This window comes from Tachypleus tridentatus, chromosome 1 (genome assembly GCF_004210375.1).
Source record: "Tachypleus tridentatus isolate NWPU-2018 chromosome 1, ASM421037v1, whole genome shotgun sequence".
Taxonomy (NCBI): domain Eukaryota; kingdom Metazoa; phylum Arthropoda; class Merostomata; order Xiphosura; family Limulidae; genus Tachypleus; species Tachypleus tridentatus.
The window spans coordinates 54,390,652-54,408,877 of record NC_134825.1 but is presented as its reverse complement, the minus strand read 5'-3'; the positions used below and the strand labels follow the sequence as shown (position 1 = coordinate 54,408,877).

The 18,226-nt window shown below is 35.3% G+C and overlaps 1 long non-coding RNA gene across 3 annotated transcripts in view; it reads right to left on the bottom strand.

Moving 5' to 3' along the window:
• The window catches only part of LOC143249021 (uncharacterized), a 101,697-nt gene that overhangs the window by 19,760 nt on the left and 63,711 nt on the right, over window positions 1-18,226 (bottom strand). Inside the window, exon 3 of one of the 3 annotated variants that reach the window (XR_013027375.1) lies at window positions 16,559-17,456. The exons of the other annotated variants lie outside the window; for them this stretch is intronic. This is a non-coding gene — a long non-coding RNA (uncharacterized LOC143249021). Of the gene's footprint in view, window positions 1-16,558; window positions 17,457-18,226 lie in introns of those variants that run through there. 3 annotated transcript variants of the gene reach the window in all.

The window sequence follows — 18,226 nt, the reverse complement described above, 5'->3', positions numbered from 1 at the left end:
TTCACATGTGTGTTCCATATGATATTGTTTTATCTAGAAAATACCTACGTTACCTCAGAGTTCCTTTTTTAACGAGGCCCGACATGGCCAGGTGGGTTAAGACGTTCGTCTCGTAATCTAAGGGTCGCGGGTTCAAATCCCCGTCGCACCAAACATGCTCGCCCTTTCAGCCGTGAGAGCGTTATAAGGTGACGGTCAATCCCACTATTCGTTGGTAAAAGAGTAGCCCAAGAGCTGGCAGTGGGTGGTGATGACTAGCTGCCTTCCCTCTAGTCTTACACTGCTAAATTAGGTGCGGCTAGTACAGATAGCCCTCGAGTAGCTTTGTGCGAAATTCAAAAACAAAACAAACTTTATTGACCATTTGTCATTTATTAGGTACGGTGTTATCTATAAAGTTTAATTAATATTTCAGAACTTCCTTTATTTCTTTGCTTTACTATTACGTTAAATATCCGAAAAAAGTAGTTCACAAACTCGACAAGAACTTGTTTTACAATTTATTAAGGTTAAAACTACATAAGTTTTATGTATTTTACTTTAAATACACTCATGGCTTACAAAACGTAAGATAACTAATGAGAAGTAAGATTTTTAATATAAAACATTCTTATAATACGTTTATTAGGAAAGATTTGTTGTGATATAAAAAAGAAAGACAGTTTGGGATCATTTTCGTTCTTTATAGTGTTTCTACAGTGTGTAAAAGGACTGTACTTTACATAGATAACTATTGTATGTGTATGATATACTTTAAAGGGCCCTATGTTGCAATGTTTTCGTGACTTTGACATCACTGCTTTTAAACAGAATATTTTGAAATTGGGTGCTATGACTCAAACGGAAGGATGTAAAGTTTATACACAGAAATTCAAGATTAAATATACTACATTATACAGATTCTAATTCTATTTAAATTATAGCAGAACACGATGTAGGATAAACACAACCTCCAAAAAGAAAATTAACACTTACCTTTTATATACCAGAGTTTCCAATTTTTTTAATAATGTTTGTTTGGAATTAAGTACAAAGCTACACTATGGGCTCATCACCGGTATCAAAACCTGGTTTTGGCAGTGTAAGTCCACAGCATACCCCTGTGCCACTGGGGGTGCCTTTAATAATGAGCTAACTATATATGCGAAACTCTGGGCACCATATTGTATGGAAATCTACCAACTATATACAATAGTAGTATATACTGAATACATCTATCCTTTATACACCATGTACTGTACGAAGTGCGTATATGTACTTTTCAGAATTACAATTCGCACACAGCATAATTCACATATTTGCATTTGGCACATTTTTTTCTATTCATGGCTGTCATTCATAGATTATGTATACTAAAGATCCAACTTACATCAGGTAATAAAAGCGATGCTACTTCACCATGTATCAAACATACCGATACTGTTAACTTCATCATGTACCAAAGATACTATGATAGAGGTCCAGGTTATGTTTCTGGTTAACTTCATCATGCACCAAACATACTATGATATAGGTCTAGCTTATGTCTCTGGTTAATTTCATCATGCACCAAACACACTACGATATAGATCCAGCTTATGTCTCTGGTTAACTTCATCATGTACCAAACATACTACGATATAGATCCAGCTTATATCTCTGGTTAACTTCAATATATACCAAACATACTACGATATAGGTCCAGCTCATGCCTCTGGTTAACTTCATCATGTGCCAAACACATTATGTTAGAGGTCCAGCTTATGTCTCTGGTTAACTTCATCACGTACCACACACACTACGATATAGGCCCAGCTTATGTCTCTGGTTAACTTCATCATATACCAAACATACTATTTTATAGGTCCAGGTTATGTCTCTGGTTAGGTTCATCATGTATCCACATACTAAGATATAGGTCTAGCTTATGTCTCTGGTTAATTTCATCATGCACCAAACACACTACGATATAGATCCAGCTTATGTCTCTGGTTAACTTCATCATGTACCAAACATACTACGATATAGATCCAGCTTATATCTCTGGTTAACTTCAATACATACCAAACATACTACGATATAGGTCCAGCTCATGCCTCTGGTTAACTTCATCATGTGCCAAACACATTATGTTAGAGGTCCAGCTTATGTCTCTGGTTAACTTCATCATATACCAAACATACTATTATATAGGTCCAGGTTATGTCTCTGGTTAGGTTCATCATGTATCCACATACCATGATAGAGGTCCAGCTTATATCTCTGGTTTACTTCATCATGTACCAAACATACTACGATATAGGTCCAGGTTATGTTTCTGGTTAACTTCATCATACACTAAACACACTATGATATAGGTCTAGCTTATGTCTCTGTTTAATTTCATCATGCACCAAACACACTATGATAGAGATCCAGCTTATGTCTCTGGTTAACTTCATCACGTACTACACACACTACGATATAGGCCCAGCTTATGTCTCTGGTTAACTTCATCATATACCAAACATACTATGATACAGGTCCAGGTTATATCTCTGGTTAGGTTCATCATGTATCTACATACTATGATAGAGGTCCAGCTTATATCATATCGCATACACCAGTGATGTGTTTTTCTGTGGTTCATGCTCTATTTAAAGTTCATAGCTACTGTTCATGTATAATATATTAGAAAACTCTTTCTCATGCACCGGCCCCCAGTGGCACAGCGGCATATATGCGGACATACATTTGAAACCGTGTTTTGATACCCGTGGTAGGCAAAGCATATATATAGCCCATTGTGTTGTCTTTTGCTTAATTACAACACACCCTCAGATACCAGGTGATCTGTAGTGATATGATTCGTAAACTACGCAAAGTTCATAGTTACTGTTCATACATAACACAGAGAACTACTGCACATGCATCATGTGTTGAGTGGTATTGTAGTTTATAACATACACATAATGTAGAGAACTATCATTCAGAGATTATTTGATGTATAGTGTTGTGATTCAGACACTATCGAAAGCTCATAGCTTCATGCATAATGTACCGTAGAGGACTACCACTCATGCATCATGTGTTGTATGGTATTGTAGTTTGTAATATACATATAATGCAAAGAACTAACATTCATAGAGTATTTGATGTATAGTGTTGTGATTCAGACACTATCAAAAGCTTATAGCTACTGTTCATGCATAAAATACCGTAGAGGACTATCACTCATGCATCATGTGTTGTGTGGTATTGTAGTTTATAACATACATATAATGTAAAGAACTAACATTCATAGATTATTTGATGTATAGTGTTGTGATTCAGATACTATCGAAAGCTCATAGCTACTGTTCATGCATAATATAGACAAAACCCAAAAGCAATGTACAGAATTATTATAAACACACATATATACATATATTACATAAGCATAATGTTCGTGTACCACGTATAGTACACTGATAATTTATGTTCTGAGTGATGTTTTCATAAAACAATAGGAGGTTTGTGTGAAATTAAACAAATAACGATAGTCGTCGCTTAAGCCTGAAATACTCTTGGAGTTAAGGTTTATAAGTAGTACAGTTTTATGAGTAAAAAAACAAAAACATACTGTAACGTATATTCATATATAATAACATCTTTTTAAATTTTCCCCAGATCTGATCTCAGCACATTGTCAACATTCTAAATAAAGTGGACGAATGCAGGTTGAAAATCAATAACTTAGACGTACACATAGATGACTATAATTTACTGAACAACGCAACACAGGTGATATTGATTAGGTTAGGAAGCGATAGTCGAGCTACACATTAAACAAGGAAAGCCTGTGCCATTGCTTGCTCCGTTCGTTCTCCCTGCCATCACGTTCCAAAACCATCTTCTGTTCTTTTAACAACTACTGCAATGTCAAAAAAAGGGTTTAGAAAACGAACGTGAATCTGGTGCTAAACCATGAAATCAAACTCAATGTGAAACGCTACGTTTATAAAAAAAACGTTGAGTATCTTGAGCGTTGATGAAGCAACACTGCAGCGCCGCCATCTCTGATGAAGAGCTTGCGTCGTACTAGAAAGTGCTGAACAGTTTTTACATGACAATGGCAACGTCTACTTTATTTTCGTACACTCGAGGCTCACCTTTGTCGTCTATCTCACCATCAGTATTTCCTTTGCCGTTAGAGGGGGCTAGGCTCATTAATAATAGGGAAGCCCATCTTATTCCTTTTTCAAACGCAACCCATTCGTCACTGACTGCTTCTGCCCATGGCGTCGGTCTGACTAAAGACGTCCATATTGGCATACTACTTGGCGTCTTGAACACTGGGCATTTTGAACAACCTAATCTTTGTTTACCATAAAAAAAATTAAAGCAAAATAAAAAGAAATGCCAATCGGAAGTTATTTCAGGAAGATTTAAAATAAGCATTAGGTAAGGAAACTTATGTAAAACTTGAAGATGTATGTCGTTAAGAAATAAAAAGGAAATTGTTTTGGAATCCTATCTTGCAGTGTAATATATGGTCTGAAAACATGTAGAGTGACACGAAGCCTTGAAATAATTCGCATTTAATGAAACTTGTGTCCATACCAAACACAAAAAATATGATTTAATATTACTTTCCTGAAATTGGGTTGAGAAAAATATTATAATTTGATGTTACGGTTACTGATAACTATGTTGATATAACAACAAAACATTTTAAGGTTTTTTTTTCAGTGTTTTTTGTTTTTCGATAATCTCTTGTTTTTGTATAACATAACTTAATCTAAAGTTAAATTACTGAAGTTATTTGTGCATACAATTTTATATATTTTATCGTGTTTTTTTTTTACTTACATTCATACAAGCTATTTATGAAGAATGTTGTTAAGAAGTGAATTTTATTCGACACAAAAATGCACTCAAACATTTTGCCGCTTCACGATAAAGGTTCAAAAATTTCCAAATCGCATTTTAAATCTCATTAATGTTTTAGTTTTGCAGATTTGAAGGATAACAATTTGCTAATAACATTACTTGTACCATTGTTTTTATTTATCTTATACCGTGTTTTGAGCGTTAATCTGTTCGAAACACAGGTTAGGAGTAGCACTGTTATCACTTGTTATTAGCCAATGTTATTTCTTAATGTCATACCTACTAGAGATAGTTTGGAACAGCTGAAGGATATATTTTGTCAAAGCCTTCTCTTCCAGTGGCTCAGCGATAAGCTTTAAAACTAATAGCGCTAAAATTTGACGTTCGATCTGGTCACTGCACAGATAACCCACTGTGTAGCTATGCGCTTGAGAACAACTAAACAAAAAATCTTTTTGCTAAATGAAAATTTTAATGAAAATCGGAAATAACAAACAAGTAATAAAAAACTGAAAATAAAAACAACGAACGAAACGTGGTTAAAATTACTCGTTCAACCGCTGACTTGAGTATGAGCTTTTGGTAAGATGAATAATATTGAACAAAATCGACAGAACTTTCGGGATTTATAATAATGAATAATTTAAATAAATGGATACATACTCATTTTGGGTTATTTTTAAATCGCAGTTTGTAAAATAAATCTGTGTTTTTGAAATGTAAACTAAATCAAGTTTGATTACTAATAGTTGCTATTATCTTTTTTTGTCGAGATTTAATGTACTCAGACACTTTCAGCGATGTTAAATATAAGCAACCAAACTATCCAAAACTAACTAATGTTGAGAAACTACATTCCTGGCCACATATATATAATTCGAAGTTTCCAAACTATTTCTTGTACCGAAACGATTACTTAATAAAACAGACATAACAACCAAAAATAAGGAATTTTTCAACATACTTTAGGAAAACGAAATGCGAACAAAAAGTTATAGATTATGGATCAATAAATATGTAGTATATTATATTAATATTACATTTCAATCAATTTCACTGAAATATAGTGATAAAATGTAGCGAAATAGACTTGGTCGTCTCAAAACAATCTCTCGTTACGAAAGCGAGCATAGATTTGTTTATAAACAAATTTTAAATCTCACACTTTATTTGTGTAAAGTTTTCTATTACCGAGTAAAACTAATAGAACGTAAAACCATGGTTTTCATTTGGTCGTGGCCCGGCATGGCCAGGTGGGTTAAGGCGTTCGACTTGTAATCTGAGGGTCGCGGGTTCGAATCCCAGTCGCACGAAACATGCTCGCCCTTTCAGTCGTGGGGCATTAAAATGTGACGGTCAATCCCACTATTCGTTGGTAAAAGAGTAGCCCAAGAGTTGGCGGTGGGTGGTGATGGCTAGCTGTCTTCCCTCAAGTCTTACACTGCTATATTAGGGATGGCTTTTTGCAGATAGCTCTCGAGTAGCTTTGCACGAAATTCAAAACAAAAAACAATCATTTGGTCGTAGAATAAGTAATCTTATCCTATTTTTTTGGAATATTACCTTCAACATACAAATAAATTATATACAGAGTGTTCGGAAAGTCACTGTGCAGTTTTGTAATCATATTTTATTCAGTCTATTTCACACCATCAACTGATAGTGGTGTTTAGAAACAAAATAAGAAGAATCCAGGCCTGTATTGATGCCAACGGGGGTCACTTTCAACATTGTTTATAATTGTCATTCATATTTACCTCCTGTATTCTATATTTAAACATGCCTGTTAATAAATATATAAGTACACAGTGACTTCCCAAACACCCTGTAGGACAATGTATTTATGTATGCTTTTGACATACGTCCAAGTGGAACGTAGTGCACATGTTAACAGAGAAAACTACGATATTCTAAAATTACTAATAATATACCTTACATCTTCTCTGTACCAGAGACGTTTTGGTAGCGCATAGCAACTATTGAAACATTATTTTATCTGTGTTATCCTAATTTTATTATTCGCAATATTGTAAAAATTCCGATCATTTCGCAAACTTTCATTTATTTTTCACCTCCAATAACAAATATTTTTTTTCCTAATTTGACCTCTGCTATGAATGTTATACATTTGAAATAGCTGAAAATAAACACGTTAATTTTACAACATAAAATATCTACTTTATTAGCATGGATTGTAATCACTAAACAACTAATAACATATAAAATGTGCGGACAAATGAAAAACTGTTTGATCAAACGTTTTGTTTCAGTTTGTTTTTCGAAAAATCATTGTGTTAGGCCTATTTTTTTGAGCCTCAAGATTTTTGTTTTTTGCATTCTGGAATTCACAACAGTTTTAATTCCAGTATCTGAGTTGGCACGGAAATGTCAATGCTGCACCATAGAAAAATTGATATTTTCCATTAACTGTTTGTCTTGTTTATTTTGGAATTTCGCACAAAGCTACTCGAGGGCTATCTGTGCTAGCCGTTCCTAATTTAGCAGTGTAAGACTAGAGGGAAGGCAGCTAGTCATCATCACCCACCGCCAACTGTTGGGCTACTCTTTTACCAACGAATAGTGGGATTGACCGTCACATTATAACGCCCCCACGGCTAGGAGGGCGAGCATGTTTGGCGCGACCGGGATGTGAACCCGCGACCCTCAGATTACGAGTCGATCGTCCTAACACGCTTGGCCATGCCGGACCATAACTGTTTGTCTTTAGTTCGTTTTGTTTTTGTGTATGTAATAAATCCGTTAACTCTTGGACATTTAAATTAATAAATGCAAAGTGAGTGGTGATAAATCATGCAGTTTTATTCGGGAACAAGAAATACATTATATTAATACTCTTACGTAAGTGGGAGGGGTTCTATCACAAAAATTAAAAAAATAAGCACGTGACTGTTACACGTGTTAAATTAATCTAATGTTAGAAGATGATAAAAATATTTAAACATTGGATTTTTCTTACATTAATGGATACAAATGATATATTTTTAAAGGCATATGAGCTTTAATAACCACTATACACACACACACACACACACATATGTACATATACATATTTACAAATGTTTATGTATGAAGTACATATCGATTTGGAACAAAACTGAACAAAATAAGCGAGTTTAATGAAGTAATTCGGCCCCAAGTCGAACCTTGCTAACCTTATTTTGTTAGTCTGTTTTAGAGCAAATTTGTATCATGGACCATCTGCGGTGTGTTCGACACGTGAATTAAGTCTCGATTCTCAACGTTATAACCTCTTAAACTTGCCGCTGCGTTATCAGGAGGTTTATATCTTGTTCATGCGATGGTATGGTACAAAGGTTTAAAACAGAGGGACACCCAGTAAAAAGCATATCTCTGTCACGTAGCGATGGTCATATTAGTCCCTCAAAAAAATATGAAAATATGTCCATATGTCCGTCGCTATCAACGGACACAGACTATTTTTGGCAGGACAATAATGAATAATATTCTACACATGTCCATTAAGTTTCATTAAAATCCAGTCATTAATTTCGACAGAGTTACTGAGCACAAGTAGTGTGAAAATGTCGAACCCAATGTTAAAACAGGGATTTTTGGATTTTCCTTACTTTATTGTGAAGCTGATCCTTCACAAATTAATCATTACTACATTTCGTCATAGTCTACCAGTCTCGTCCAAATCCATTTAACCGTTTTTGAAAAATCTTGCTTACAAACACACACATAGATGAAAACATGACCTCCGCGACCTTTTTAACTGTTTGTTGTTGTTTTTTAATTTCGCGCAAAGATGCACGAGGGCTATCTGCGCTAGCCGTCCCTATTTTAGCAATGTAAGACTTGAAGGAAGGCAGCTAGTCATCACCACCCACCGCCAACTCTTGGGCTACTCTTTTACCAACGAATAGTGGGATTAACAGTCCCATTAAACGCCCCCTAGAGCAAACGTGTTTGGTGTGACGGGGATTCGAACCCACTATCTTTCTTAACCGATCATTAAAAGAACTTAATAACATAAGGTAAAAACTTAGAATTAATGCAAACGTCTTCGATTCCATTTTTAATTTCAGAACATGATGGGTCAAATTATTGATCAAGAGCATGCGAAGCTATTGTCTAGATGATGTTTTCAAGTTGTTGTTAAATATATATGTGTGTGTGTATATATATATAAATCATCAAAATAAATAATGTATTCACGTACCATTGAAATCAAAACTTAGTTTTTACTCCGAAAATTGACTAAATCACTGCACACAATGTGTTTATTAATACTTTTAAATGTGAAAAAAGAAGCGCATAAAAACACCTTTGCGGAATTTGTAACTTCTTACAATATTACTTTATAATATTTATCACCTCAAAGGGAAAACATTTTATTAATTTAATAGAATAACATTATGATGTATTTAAAGCTTAATGGTAGACAGTTATTAATTTACAGAAAACTGAAAAGATAAAGCTATGACAATGCTATAATGAACCAGCGGTATGTCTGCGGACTTACATCGCTAAAAACCGGGTTTTGATACCCGTGGTGGGCAGAGAACAGATAGCCCATGGTGTAGCTTTGTGCTTAATTCAAAAACAACAACGCTATAAAGTAAATTAATAGAGTGTTTTTTGTGCTATAATCAGTGAAATAATATTTTTAAAGTATAGTCCATTTTATTCAAGTACATTCAAAGCACTTAGTATTTTTTTACAAGAAATACCATCATATTTACAAATCGTTGTTTGTTAATTTACTAATGTGCTAGCATGACGTAGTTTTTTATACAAGTAGAAGAAAAATGAAACTGAAGAAATCCTGTTGAAGTTTCTTAAGAAAGTAGCGTGAACTCTGATATGACACCAACCAAGTTCGAACCAAGAAAACCAAACCGAAAGATCTGAATAACACAAAGTACAATCAAAAACGTATATTCATTTTTTTCTTTCTTATAATAAGAATTTTATACGGTTCCAAAAACATAAGCCATTAATTACTGACAACTTATTTAAATTGACAGGTTAAACAGGAAGAAGTTCTGTAATGAATACGTCACTAACAGAAGCATACAACAGTTGTTGACTCGTTCTTTATTTTGATTGCCTGAGCAGCTTGTGTCCGTCAACAACGAGTGTGTGTATGCTTTCACATAACAAAGCCATATCACGCTCTCTGCTGAGTCCTCCGAGGGGAATCGAACCCCTGGTTTTAGCGTTGTAAATCCATAGACTTACCGCTGTACCCTCATTAGGCCCGGCATGGCCAAGCGTGTTAAGGCGTGCGAATCGTAATCTAAGGGTCGCGGGTTCGCATCCCCGTCGTGCCAAACATGCTCGCCCTTTCAGCCGTGGGGGCGTTATAATGTGACGATCAATTCCACTATTAGTTGGTAAAAGAGTACCCCAAGAGTTGGCGGTGGGTGGTGATGATTAGCTGCCTTACCTCTAGTCTTACACTACTAAATTAGGGACGGCTAGCACAGATAGCCCTCGAGTAGCTTTGTACGAAATTCAAAAACAAAACTGTACCCTCAATAACCTACCAAATGGAGCTACACAAGGTCAAATTATTGAATAACGTATGGAAGTACACGAAACTGTTTCTTCACAATCAAAATGTTATTTGATAATTCAGTAATCTGATATAAAGTGAACATATGTGTTATAGTTAATTTTTATCTCTTTCTGTGTTGAGGAAATTTCAGGGATACTTTGCTAAATCAAAACATCGACTATAGAATAATTATTACTTTAAATAAATAATACAACACTATAATTAACTTGTGTAAATAAATAACTACTTTTATTGTAGCGTCTTTATCAGTTTTAAATCACCAAAAAAAAAATCTAAACTTTATTCTTTTAGACTAGGCTAGTTTCACACAATAGGACCCTTCATGGTTGATGTCTAAGTCAGAAAACAAGAGGTGGTGAAGGGCAATTTCTTCTTGTCAGAAGTTAAGAGCTTAAATATTTGGAATTTTTCGTAATTTCATGCAAAGCAGGACAATGTGTGTTCACACTGGGGGGAAGTGGCGGGTATGGCCAGTTGGTTAATGCACTCGAATTGTAATCCGAGGGTCGCGGGTTCGAAGCTCTGTCACTCTAAATATGCTCGCCCTTTCAGCCGTGGGTGTGTTATAATGTTACGATCAATCCCACTATTCGTTGGTAAAAGAGTAGCACAAGAGTTGCCGGTGGGTGGTGATGATTAGCTGCCTTCCCTCTAGTCTTACACTGCTAAAATAGGAACGGCTAGTGCAGATAGCCCTGTGTAGCTTTGCGCGAAATTCAAAACAAACCAAACCACACTGGCGGTCCCCGATTTTAAACTAATAGACTAGAAGCACACGCCGCTCTTGGACTACTCTTATCCAATAATATTTTAATGTCTCTCTTATAACGCACTCATGATACCAAAATGTAAAGTGCATTTATGAGGGATAAGTGGCTACGTAACATGGACCCTCGATTTCAGTACGACAAACTAATCACTAAGCGACATCCGACCAGTGGCGAAGAGCTGTTGAGAAACTAACACGATAGTGGTAAGTCCATCGTTGTAGAGTTAATTAATATTAAGATCTTTAAAATGACGTTTTCGGATCACAGGCAATCGATTAATTGCACAACACTGTTAGTAACATTTAGCTGTTTAGTTAACTGTGTTTATTCTGTTAAAAAAACAAAACAAAATAAAGTTGTTTAACTTCCTTCTCGCTTCAAGTTATTTCTCTGAGTTAGACCGGTTTCATGTAATATCGAAACTCATCAGTAACCTCTAGGCTAAAACGAGTACGTTGACCAAGCCACAAGTTGGTTTAACCCCCACTAACGTTTTTACTAACAGTTAGTTTACCCTACTAAACCGTATCCAAAACCTTAATAGCATTTACTATTATATTTTCAAAACTTTTTTGTTTTGACGTATGAAAATATATTTTAACAGTGACGAATCAACGCAGATCAACGTCTCAAAACCAAAATATAATCTGAATACATTTAGTATGAATATTCGTTCATTTCTCACCACAAAATATTCAATTCCCTAATAACTCAGTGATAAACGTATGAGAATCATTACAAGGCTAGAATTCGAAGGACACAGAGCCGATAGCTAAGCGCTAAAACAAACATAAAACGCTAAATATTGGCTGTATTTTACCGTCAAATTTGAATTCGAGTAAGAATAAACAAGAGTCATTCTAGTAGACAAATAAATAAAAGACCTATCTGTATGTTTAATTATCACTTCACCTAAGACAAATATATTTCTGGAGTTTAAGCTTATGCAAACATAATTTTCTTAGTGTGTGCAGTGAGAACAAATCGAATCGTGGATATCGCCGACCAACAATCGCCAGTATGACGCCATCTATACCAGTGGAAGAAACCAAATCTGGCAAGAACAGTTTTCACGAACGAGGTTAATATTTACAGTTTGTTAAACAGTGATTTCTGTGTAAAACTAGTGTTAAACATCGTGGCGATTTTTATCAAATTAATAATCTAGGAAACGTTAGTTCAAAAAAAGAAATGTATAAGTTTGTTTTTTTGTTTTTAAATTTCGCACAAAGCTACACGAGGGCTATCTGTGCTAGCCGTCCCTAATTTAGCAGTGTAAGACTAGAGGGAAGGCAGCTAGTCATCATCACCCACCGCCAACTCTTGGGCTACTCTTTTACCAACGAATAGTGGGATTGACTATCACATTATAACGCCCCCACGGCTGGGAGGGCGAGCATGTTTGGCGCGACGCGGGCGCGAACCCGCGACCCTCGAATTACGAGTCGCACGCCTTACGCGCTTGGCCATGCCAGGCCCTGAAATGTATAAGATCCATCAAAATCAAAAGTAAAACTATCCAAACAACTAACTTACAAACCTGTGAAGGAATTCTGCAGTTTACTCTTTTAGTAATAGCAATATTTATATAATATCAGGTGTAATACTTAAACTATTCGATTTGGTAGGTGGCCATGTATCACACTGATATCAAAAGTATATTTAAAACAGCCCTCAAACAAGGAGACCTGAAATGGCCAGATGGTTAAGGCACTCGAGTTGTAATCTGAGGGTCATGGGTTCGAATTCCTCTTCACACCAAACATGCTCGCCATCTCAGCCGTGGGGGCGTTATAAAGTGACAGTCAGTCTCACTATTTGTCGGCAAAAGAGTAGCCCAGAGTTGGCGGTGGGTGATGTTGACTAGCTGCCTTCCCTCTAGTTTTACACTGCAAAATTAGGGATGGCTAGCGCAGATAGACCTCGTGTAGTTTTGCGCGAAATTTAAAACAAACCAAATTACACAGGGAGGTAATAATGGGATATAAGATATATATACAGGTCATATGTGTAGACAATTTGTATTTTCATCAGTATTACTATAAAGTATGTAAATATTTTCATCTCTTGCTGGTTATAAATAGCTAGGTTTTGAAATGAATGCAACTTACTTGTTGCTCCGTTTCGTTTTCTACTATACCAACATACATTTATTGTGATAGTTAAATTTAGAGCATTCAGAAAATGTGGCACATAAATCATAATATGAGGCATCACACACTGTTCATAATTCTCAAGTTCCAATTTTTTATCTCCACAGTTTATCAAATTAAGCCTCCAGGCTACACAGTTTAATAAATGATCATCAAAATATGTTATTAGCATGACAATTAAAAATAAAAACAACAACAACTAATTTTTCACGTTTGCTGATCAACCATCTCTCATTTCCTTATCACGTGAGCAGTGAATAATACCTGTCATTTGATCCGCAGTCGTAAAATACCAAAACATTAATACTTTTGTTGTTGCAGATTTTCATGTTATCAAATGATAAATTAAAGCAACATTCATTTCTGGCATTTTGCGTATCCCTCTTTTTCACATCATAAGCACAATCCTTAAAAATGTTTATATCCACCGTATGAAATAAAAACTTGTTTCCAGTTTTTTTGTTTTGAATTTTCCGCAAAGCTGTACGAGGACTACCTGCGCTAGCCGTCTCTAAATTTTCAGTGTAAGACTAGAAGAAAGGCGGCTGGTCATCACCACCTACCGCCAACTCTTGGGTTACTCTTTTACCAAAGAATAGTGGGATTGACAATCACATTATAACACCTCCACAACTGAAAGAGCAAGTATGTTTAGTGTGACGGGAATTCGAACCCTCAGATTACGAGTCAAGTGGCCTAACCACCTGGCCTTGCCGGGCCTTCCAGTATGGTAATTTCATCCTTACTTAGCCTTTAGATATAGGGCATGCGAGGGTTTACGAAAGGAACGATGTATTTGCCCCGAGCTTTTCTATTTCAGCTTACTATTGAAAAAGAACATTTGAAAAGCTAACCCTCCTATATCCAGTGAAGAAGGTTTCAGAAAAATCGACTTAACAGACTCTTTCTATGTTACAGGGAAAGAGAAATGTACTTTTTAAAACACACCCGTATTCTAACAGTCATGCATGCTAACACTACAGTGTATGTTATGAATCTTTAAAAATGTTTACAAAAGTAATGCATTCTTTCCTAGAAGGTCCGGCATGGCCAGGTGGTAAAGGCATTCGACTCGTACTCCGGGGTTCGCGGGTTCGAATTCCTATCACACCAAACATGCCCGCCCTTTCAGCCGTGGGGGCGTTATAATGTGACGGTCAATCTCATTATTCGTTGGTAAAAGAGTAGCCCAAGAGTTGGCGATGGGTGGTGATGACTAACTGCCTTCCCTCTAGTCTTACACTGCTAAATTAGGGACTGCTAGCGCAGATAGCCCTCATATAGCTTTGCGCGAAATTCCAAACAAACCAAAATCTTTCCTAGGAAATATGGAACCAATCACAAACATCAAATTCCAATATGATAATAGTAATAGTCAGCTGTTGATCAATGTCCCTTCACTTAATTAAGTGAAAGGAAGGTCAAGGCGTTGTAGTAAAACGTATTGTATAACTATTCATCCCAAAGGCTATATTAATATATGTAACGTATTTGAATGCATATGAAAATATCATCTTTCATACCTCAGATATAAGTGTTACCTCAGATATAAGTGTTACCAACAGAGCCACAACACATTCCTGACCGAAAGTTTATATACGTTTAAGAACACTAAGAGCTCGCACATTAATTTATTTATATTACTGAAAAGCTGAGGCACCCGTCCATTGCCTCGGTTGTGAACTTAGAAATATGAGGGGGTTGCGCTACGATAAATAGCACAAAAGTCCTAACTTTCATACAGTTTATTTATAACATAACATATCATAACACTATTCATAGTAGTCTAACCAAATGTTTTATATAAGCTTCAAGAAATCATTATGTATAGTCTTAAAACATGGTATACACTGTGCAACGGTCAGGGGAAGAAGTAATGGCGGTAGCGGTGATTTCTCTTGCCCGCTTTCAAAACTAAGCTCTTAATATTCTTGCACAACGTATCACGTGATAAATTAGTTAACGGCCATTGGCCACAATAGAGTGTTATCGGCCGAAGTTAAAGGGTAACGTGTCAACGTAGGAAGTAAGTATATTTCAAGAAACAACTATTCATATGAACGTTATGGTGGCTGTTGGAGTATTCATTTGAACCTTATGGCGGATGTTGAAGTAGAAACTTCAGCTGAGCTTATATAGTATTCCAACAATGATAGACATTTCTTTCAGTTACATTCCTCTGTAGAGAGTATTAGCATACTCTCCGAGATGTGTAACACGTTCTCTTCCCATCACATTGTGTGTACGTTGCTTTACAGAAAACTTAAGTTTCATTTTTGGTGTAAGGACGTGGTGTCACCTATGAATGTAGTTAACATGTGTCAAAGATAATAAATGCTCAGTTAAAGCAATAATGGGATTCGGGATTGTAAATCACCCATTAAAATGCTCCTTGTTCCAAATTATCATTCCACAAAGTTTGGTTGAGATTGACTTAGCGACCTAGGAATAGTTAAGTAATGGACAAACAACCACACACAGATTTCTGTGCTTTATACATAAACACATAGTAATGGTAATGATTTCATCCTTCTTATATTTAGCAATTAGAGTGGACATTTTCATATCTTTAATTATTTTTGTATGGAACAACACTGCACTAGCAATGTCTTTTAAAATACACAGCAATATTTTAGGCAAAGTGAGTAGTTTCATAGTAAAATCAGTCTTAACTAAAGAACAGTACCTCAGATGGTTCTGATAAACAGTAGAACATTAGGCAGTCATAAACAAAAACATTATTCTGTTGAGTCGCTTCTTCTAAAGCGTTCTTCATTAGACACTGCAGAGTATTTTCAAATGTTCTCGTTCAGAGAAATGGACTTGTTCTAATAAACAGTATAACATCAAACAGCGAAACAGCGACATTCAAATTGTGCTGCACTATTTCAATGAAACAGCAGCAGACCTGTTCTGATAAACAGTGGAACATTAAACAACCAAACAGTAACACTAATTAAGTTGCAATGTTTCAGAGAAATAAATTTGGTTCAGACTAACAGTGTTGTGTGTATTTTCTTATAGCAAAGCCACATTGGGTTATCTGCTGAGTCCACCGAGGGGAATCGAACACCCTGACCAACAATGAAACCCGAAATAGTCAAATAGTAATGTTGCAGTTAAAGTGTATTGTTTCACGAAACAGCTATTAATTAGCAATGCTTGTATTAAACAGTGTGTATATATATATATATATATATATATATATACAAAAAGGGTTCTTAAAAACGATAAGGTATTAGATTAGGCAGTAGTGAATCAAACAAGTAGCTATGATTAAATAATCAGTAATTTTATCAAAAACTTCAATGGTTCAAAAGCAGGTGAACACCAGTCAAACTGTAATACTTCAGTTAGGGATCAGTAATACTGCAGAAAAACAATAATGTCTTTGATGCAATGTCTCATAAAACAGCAATACTGTAAAAAAACAGTTGAAAATCTGACGAACTAAGTGCATGAGAAAAAAAATCCGACAAACATAAATGTGTGATTTTAAGTTTTAGATATATACATATATAAAACAAACTCCAAAATTTAATGGTAGTCTCATAAAGAACTAATGATACTTCATAGACCTTCAGGGACACTTCTTGATTTCAAAAGCGTTGAGGAGACGTAAATAGTATAAATGCAAAATACATTTTAATTATTTTTGAAGCTAATTACAAATATTGCAGCCGTTTCGATTTTGTATATCCACTATAAATATCTCAACTAGCTTATTTTAACAAGCAAAAATAATTGTCATATCTTATAGTTATCCGCAAAGACAAAAAAATAAAAAAAGAATAGTTGCAACTTTGTTGAGTTTGCCCAGCTAGATCACAAGACTAAACTACTGTGCTCGAGCAATTAAGGTTTAGTGCGTGATAAAGCATATAGGTATACAATATAGCTTAGTCTATGCACAAAATATACAGTAAAGTATGGTAGAAAATCAGTACAAATGTGAGTCTGCATCTTCACAAATTATGTTGGTGATATACAAAAAATGGTGGCACCATCACTGCTGTAAAGTATAGGTAGATTCTGAGCCATAATTTCATTCTTCCAGCAACATTATTCGTCGGTCTAGGTTTCACCTTCCATCACGACAATGATTTCAAGCATACAGCAAACGTGGTGGAACGATATCTTGAAATAAGAAGCCGATAGAATATTAACAGCCATGACTCTGTCTCTATAAGATCTCAATATAAATATTATTGAAAGTGTACGTGTTTTTTGTAAAAGATAATGAATGTCAAAAGACCATCTAAAATTTGGCATGATTGTGGGGAATAACTGAAAACATTTGAAACAACATTTCACAAACATACATTGATAAAGTTTATGGCTGCGTGAGAACAAGGTGTAGTGCTTTGTATACATCAAATACATCACGTACAAAATACTAGTATATATTCAGAATCTAATTGCCATTATTCATTATATGTGATTACTTGTATCACTTTATGTTTTTACAATTCTTTTCTAACTTTTTCCACTGCCATGTTATGTAGTTGGGTGAGAAAGGGTTTAAGTCATTTAGCTCTGTTTTTAATTGTCAAACACACCTAAAATAGCATCGTGTTTAAAACATCAATTACTGATGGACAATGTGTAGGATGAATATAATGCTTCGTTAAAACTGGAAAATGTGACAGACTTACACAACTCACCACTAAAGTAATTTACGTTACACAGAGTTACATAACGTTAGCTCACTTCATTACGTAACTGATAGACACACGGACTTCAACATTATTATAACTTTTTCTTTGTATGCTTCAATTACTTGACAAAGATGTTCGAAAAAGCCATGACCGACTGTGAATTAATTAAACACAGTTATCACAGTAATTTCATGTATGATCGAATAAGAAGAAATAGTAGACCTTCAAGGCATGATGGTAAGTAAACCT